Source organism: Petaurus breviceps, unplaced genomic scaffold, assembly GCF_028583685.1.
Source record: "Petaurus breviceps papuanus isolate PSGF00001 unplaced genomic scaffold, PetGlider_PUasm1.0 178, whole genome shotgun sequence".
In the NCBI taxonomy this organism is placed as follows: domain Eukaryota; kingdom Metazoa; phylum Chordata; class Mammalia; order Diprotodontia; family Petauridae; genus Petaurus; species Petaurus breviceps.
In genome coordinates, this window is record NW_027185777.1 from 26203603 (window position 1) to 26211253 (window position 7651).

General features: G+C 36.5%; 1 long non-coding RNA gene across 1 annotated transcript in view; it reads left to right on the top strand.

Moving 5' to 3' along the window:
• Window positions 1-7651, top strand: part of LOC138160006 (uncharacterized) — a 51701-nt gene that overhangs the window by 39163 nt on the left and 4887 nt on the right. The window contains exon 2 of the long non-coding RNA XR_011168048.1: window positions 3007-3077. This is a non-coding gene — a long non-coding RNA (uncharacterized lncRNA). The remainder of the gene's footprint in view (window positions 1-3006; window positions 3078-7651) is intronic.

The window sequence follows — 7651 nt, forward strand, 5'->3', positions numbered from 1 at the left end:
ATTCAATGAAGCACAGTAGGTACAGCTGGTACAAAACATTCCCCCAAACATCTGTGACACACTACCTCACAAGCATATACAGAATCCAGGGGAAAGTGGGCTCAAGTTTATTGGTTTCTGGAAGTCCTTTTCTCCCATTTGTGAAGTGCTCATGAATCTCCTCTTAGACATGATGTTCTCTCTTTGCTGGACCCCCTGTGAGTCAAGACTCTCTGGCTTCTAATGTTGTAGATTCCACCAACTGATCAAGGGACATTATTTTTGATACTTGTGGGAAATCCAACATGCTCTGAACCAGGGGTGGAGAATCTGTGACCTCTAGGCTACATGTAGTCCTCTTAAGTGCTCAAGTATGGCCCTTTGACTGAATCCAAACTTCACAGAATCTGTTCTGGGGCCACACTGAAGGACCTAGAGGGCCACATGTGGCCTTAAAACCACAGGTTCCCCAACACTGCCTGGACTCTTTGAAGCTAGAATTCTGCCTCTGGTCAAAGGAAGGGGTGGAAAAGATAAGAGATTTCCCTTAAGCTGAGGCTTCTTTCTCATATGCAGTTCCCTCTCAGGGATGTGCTAGAAAACCACACATTCCCATTTCTGAAAAGTTTGCCATTCCAAGTAATGTGATGTTTTTGTATTGGAAGGAGATGGCAAAACAAAATCCTACAACCAGTTGGAACAGACCTCTTATCTAGAGTTATTTCACTCACCAAATATGAAGTAGGTTTATTAACTCACTTTGTTAGATTGATTAATTGATTGAGGCATGTTCTAATCTAGTTAAGAAAAGAGACTAACATAGTGTGGGTGGTTTTGACCCCACTTTTATACCCTCCCTATCCCCCTCTCTCCAGCTTTAATATTTGTTCTCCTCACTTCATCAAATCTATTAGCAAAGGTTCACCTTCTTTTTCCTCAGTCTGTGAAATCTGCTTTGAGATGCCTGCAGAAATAGTGACTATCCTCTGTATCTTCCTTCTCTGCAATAGCTTAATCCTTTCTTTGCTCCTCAGGAGTATATTGGAATGCCATGCTTCCTCCAGACTTCAGATTCTCTCTCCCGGTTCTAAGATAGTTTCTTCCTTTTATACAAATTTCTCATGGGGTTACTTAGTCTCTCACACAATGGCTTTGATTGATGCAGGTAAATATACAGACCCTATTCACACTTGGTGATGGTTGTCTGATTCAATCAAATACTATTATTGCAGGACAAAGGTAATTACTTTTAAGTTGGGATAAGAAATGAAGCTTCATCACTACACTGTTATCCCAAAAGTCCAAAGAGCAAGATAAAAACACAGAATAAGAATTTCAAAACTGATCACACTTTTTTACTTGAAATTTCCTTTGCTAAAAATATATGTTAAAGGTAACATAAAAGGGAACAAAAAGACATATCTATTTTTTTAAATGTTATATAGCTGTGAATGGACTACAATCTCCAAAGCTGAACATCACCTTAAGGGGAGTGAAGAGGCACATGGTGAGCAAGAGCAGGCTATCACAAAGAATTAAGCATGAGTCCTGGGATAAAGGATGTCATCATGTGATGAAAAGACCCAAAAAGAAGATAATTCAGTCTTAGTGAAAGCAAGGGATAATCATGAACATCCTACATGTTCTACTAGTATCTTTGTGATGTTAAGAGAAAGTGAGGGAGACCCCAGTACATTTGGCAGACCTCCTACGCTGACCTTATTGGAGTTTATGAACAAGATTTATACAAAATAGGCAGGTATGGATAGGCTCCACCGTACATCACTGTAGGTATACCAACCTTGATGAAGTAATGAAGTCCATTGAAATCTTAGAATTGGCACAAAAAATATTAATAGCTGTTCGATTTGTAATAGCAAGCATCGAAAACAATCTAGATGTCCAACAGTTGGAAAATGACTAAATAAATGATATACTAATATCATAAATATACTAATGCAATATTATAGTGCTATTAAAATGTTAAATATGAACCACATAGGTAAATGTGGAAACCTCTCCACATTTCTAAAAAATGGAACCATAACTGTATGCACATTGATTACATATATTCACCTCTCTTGCTATCATCTATTCATTTATCTATCATTAATCCATTATCTCTCTATCCTTCTATTACTGATTTATTGATATATCATCTATCTGATCTACCATCTACCTATATCTCTATGTATAGTCTATCTGTTCATCTATCTGATGAGCTGGAATATTATCTATAAATTATATTCATCTGCCTATTTCTCCATTTCTCCCTTTCTCTCATCTATCCCTCCCTCCTTTTGTCCCCTCTCCCCCACCTCTCTTCCTTCCTCCTTCCTTCCCTCCCAATCATTGAAAAGGAATTTCAACTTCAAAGACCTTTGAAAAGTAATGTAGGCTAGACTTTTTCAAAACATTGGTTGGTTTTGAAAAACTCTTTTTTACCTTTTAAAGGAGTATCTGTTATAAGGAATGGTTCTAGAAGAGGGAAAAGGAGGGCTATGCTAAGAAATGTAGGTGATGTAAATATATATAAATTTAAAAAATTTAAAGAAAAGGGAACCAGGGCATTTTATTATCTGTTCATGTGTCTGCTTAAATACTTTATTAAATACTGAAGGCTTTGTGTCAGATTTTATTCTTTATTCTGCATGATTCATTTGATTATACTCATCTTTGTCAATAAATATTTTATGTTTATAGTAATGTTTTTAAGTCCAAAGAAGGAAAAGTAAGTACATAGGTTAGGGAGAATCTACTACCGTGTTTCCCCAATAATAAGACCTATCCCAAAAATAAGCCCTCCCCTTACTGTGTAAGATTCCTCTAAAATAAGCCCTCCCCCGAAAATAAGCCCTATCGAGATTGCTACTGTAGTGAAGGTGATCCCCTGCACTACACGCTACATTACGGTACCCTCTGTATGAACCCTCCCCTCCTCCCCCCCCCGGGTGAAACGCACGCCGCACTCCAAGCTGCATCCAATCAGAGCTGCAGCAGTGAGTGCGTCATCCTGTTCTTCCCCAGTGATTTGCTTGCTGGCGCCATTGAGAGCAGTGCCGCGGAGGAGAGCTGAGGCAGGACAACATAAAAACCCGGTATGTAAGCGGGAGTGAGGGGGCATGATGGAGGATAAAAAGGGCATGATGGAGGAAAAAAGAAGAACTCAGGGGGCACGATGGAGTGAAAAGAAGGACTGATGGTCATGATTTTATTATTCTGTCTGTTTTGACCCCCAGATATGAGTACAAAAAGGAAGAGCTATACTGTTGAGTATAAGAAAGCAGTTGTAGAGGAGTCACATGTCATTGCTGTCAATGTTCATTAAAATAAGCCCTCCTCTGAAAATAAGCCCTCTGGTGTTTTTCTGTCCAAAAAATTAATAAGACAGTGTCTTATTTTCGGGGAAACGGTAATCAATTAGTAACTGGTGAAAATATGCCAAATGAGAAACATGCCTTGATTATCAAGAGTTGGTTCAGAACTCAAAATTTCCATTCCTAATTATAAACATACAAGGATGAATAAACATCAGTTTTGTACCAGTATTTTAAGAGATTAATAAGATGATTCCTTAAAGTGAATAAAACTGTTGACAAAACCATAAAACTATTCCATACAAGAGATGAGAGTTGGGAATGCAATCATAGAATTACATAAAGGGAGTATGGAATGTTTTCTACAAAAATGACAAGTGGAAATTGAATTAGCAAATTTGATCTGTATACAATGAGATATTTACTGGCATGGACCAAGGAAAAGAAAATTATCCAATGGAAAATTAAGTCTAATAAAATCCCTACATTCTATATATATTCAAGAGCACAGAAAAGGGAATATTAAAAAATATTTTTGAAGTTGTCTGATTAAAAGTAGAATGAAAATTCTTAGATCAATCTCTTTTTTTTGCTGCAAGTATTCTACATCACCAAAAAATAAATAATTTTGAAAAACATGTCCCTGAAACCACATATGAGTCATCTATTGAGGTTAATGGCATATATTTTACAAAATTAAACTGGAGATAAACTTCCTTCTCATAGGTGATGTTTCCAAATTATTATGTAGGAGTTGTAAATAAAAAATATAATTGCATATTATGGGATATGTTTTCATGGCCTCTTCTCCAAAGATTGGAATCAGATTAGCAGTTCACATTTGCATTTTCAGAACATCTAATCAAGTGGGGAGATTTACCCAAAGGAAAAATGATCTTACATAACTCAGTAAGGATTTTCCCCATTGATTTAGTTAATTTATCCTCTTAAATTTTTTCAATTTGAGATAGAAACTTATAAATAATACCTGCTTTTTTTGGTTTTGTTTCTTGTGAAATTATAGGAGAGATTCTATAGGTCCTATAGGAGAGATGATGGAGAAAAATAAGCCTACAAAAGTAAATTATTGCTATGCTTGTCTACTAATAGAGTTTTGTGAGGAGTTAGCAGATATATATAGTATAGTTTTTCTGTAAGGAAATAACTAATACAGCTAATGAGCTAATGTGCTAAGGCATAGCTAAGGAGTGGCAACATTATTGGTCAATTCTCTAGCTTTGGTTAGAATAAATATTTATAAATCAGTCTGCTTTTTCAGAAGTTCCATTAATAATAGTAAGACTAAGATAATAATAATGATTATAATTTTAACTCATTTACATCATGTTTAAAAGTTTATAAAGTAATTTATTTACATTGTCTCATCTGATGATCATGGCAACTCACAGGCTCATAGATAGTATCATAGATTAAGAACTAGATGGTACCTTGAGGCCACTGAGTGAGGAAACTGAAGCAGAGAGAGCTGCTTGTCTAGGGTCACACACAGTTAGTAAATGTTAGTAAAAGTAAGATATTAACTCAGATCTTCCTAACTCCAGCTGAGTCACTCTATCTACTATGTCATACTGCCTCTTAAGATGGCACAGGGCTTGCTACTCCTTAGAAAACCTTTAAAATACCTCTGGGATCAGAATTCTTAACCCTTTTGTTGTCATGGATACCTCTGGCAGTCTGGTGAAGTCTACAGATGCACTCTTCTCAAAAAGCTGTTTTTAAATGCATAAAGTATACAGGATTACAAAGGAAACCAATAATATTGAAATTTAGTTATTAATTTTTTTTTTAGTTTAAGGACCCCAGGTTAAGAATCTCTGTGTAGGCATCTAGGTAGCTCAGCACTGCATCTGGAGTCAGGAAGACTTGAGTTCAAATCTGTCCTTAGACACTAGCTGTGGGACTCTGTGCAAGTCACATAACCTCTGTCTGCCTCAGTCTCTTCCACTATTAAAAGGGGATAAATCCCTCACAGGATTGTTGTTTCTTCATTTCATTCATTCATCCATTCATTCACTCATTCTATTCATTGTCCTTCATTCTCGAAGAGGACCATGACATCAAGAAGATGATATCTCATGGGGTTGTTCTGAAGATCAAATGAGACAATATTTTTTAAAGCACTTAGAACAATAACTGGCATATAGTTGACACTAAACAAATATCTGTTCCTTTCCCCTTCCATAGTCAAGAGACATGGTAATCAAGAAAGTGTGATTTACTGAGATAGCAAGCTCCTGTATTCAAATATCTATACCCAAATCCTTACTAAAGGGCGATGTTAATGTCCCATCTGTAGGATATGAGCAGGGATGTTAGAGGGTGCTGTTAAATGGATGCAGAGGGTATCAGTGTTGGTAGATGACTAGGGGTAGAATGAAGAATTATAGATCAGTATAGTTAGGTCTTAACTAATTTCAAATGCTAAATTCACCTGAAGCGGTCACATGTATTCAAATTCTCACTGTTTGAAGTTATAATTTTGTCAAATATGATAATTGATTCTCTCCCAATGGAAAAATGCAGTGTGAATTCAAATAATATGACCACTGCAGGAGGATTCATTATTCATACTAATTGGGCCCTTGGTTGCATTATCATATTTGAAGATTTCATACTAAATATTAATGCCTATAAAATTGAATTTGAGATAGCTTCTGGATTCTTTCAACCCAGAAGGTAACTGTTGAGTGATCATTGCTTAATTTTCCTTGGTCTGATGATCAAAAGTGGCCACAATTAACAATTATACTGATAGACATTCTCCTCTTTATTTAAAGCATGTGGGTGGCAGGGGAATTCTGAATTGTCTTAAATTAGGCTACATAATGGACCTACAGTGCTATGAGCCTAGATTTGTAATTTATTTTGAGCAACTTTTGCCTTATTTTGTCCATCTGTGATAACATATCATTACATTTAGGGATTTATGACCTTATGGATCCCAATGCATTCATGGCTTTCTAGAAACTTCAGAGAAAATCAATTCATTGTCCTGGTGGTCTTTCTCTAATATGGGATTTTGCGTTTTGCTTCAATTTTTTACATGTTGAAGGTACAAATAGAGCATGTGGATTGTTCCTCTGTCATCTCTCACTTCTACCACATGATTGGTCCACTTCCTTTTCCATTTATACATTTCCTCCTTGCTATTCCCTTCTACTACTTCTCAAGTATGGATCATTATTGGAAACATGCCATTGCTTACTTGTGCCTACCAAGTGCCTTAGCATTTGCCTTATGGGTCATTTTAATTCCTCAAATATTGACATGTTTCCAGACTTGCAGTCATAGAGCATTGCCAGAAGATTTGTGTTGAAAAGATGCATTTGTGCAAAAGGGAGCAACTTGGGATCATTAAAAGCACTGAGGAATTTCTCAAATGAAATTCACCCTGCTCTCATCCTTCCATTCAATTCTGGACCCAACTCATTTTCCATGTGCAATATCTCTTCCAAATATACATACTGATGAACTAACTCAATGAACTGTCCATTTGACTGCATGTTATAGCCTTGACAGTAGCTATTTTTACTCTGCTTAGTTTGTTATTAGGACAATCTCTTTTAAGTAATCATGGCTCTTACTAAGGATTCTCCATCTTGTTTGGCAGCTAATGAAATCAGCACAATAATATTTACAAACAGGAGTACCAGGAAAACTTCATAGGCTATAGAGAATCCTTCCTCCATTTGGACCTTGTGTAAGACATCCTCAATGACAATGCTGAATAACTCTGATGAGCTTGTTGTTCCCTGTCCTATGCCTTGCTTGGAGTTTACAACTTAAGGATTATTGAACAGTTAGCCCTGTGGTTGTGTTTATCACAGAATCTTCTCCAAGTTTAGCAGATGTGTGAGGATCCTTGTTGGAGGGGTTTCTTTGAGACTCTAATATGTCAAATGCTTAAGCCAACAAATATCAAGCATGGTTGGATCATGTGTTCTTTGTATCTTTCACTTAATCATATGACTTAAAGATGTGGTCTGACATAGAGAACTGTTTACAAAAGTCTGCCTGTTCCATTTTCATATTTTTCATTCAAAAATGGCCTTGATAGGCAGGTAGACCATTCTCATAAAAACTTTAATTATTTCTTCTTGGTCCAGACTTCTAAGTTCATCAACATAGGGAATTCCCAGGATGAAAATTTCCCTTGCTGGTTCAGATTAGGTACCTGTCTGCAAATTATAGTCTTGGAGAGTGTCCTAGGAGCACTGAGAGATTAAATGACTTGTCTCTGACTACACAAAGTATATCAGAGGTGAGATTTGGACATGAAGTTTCCTGATTCTCTGCCCAACATGATGCCATGCTACTTTTCTTTTTTTTTTTTT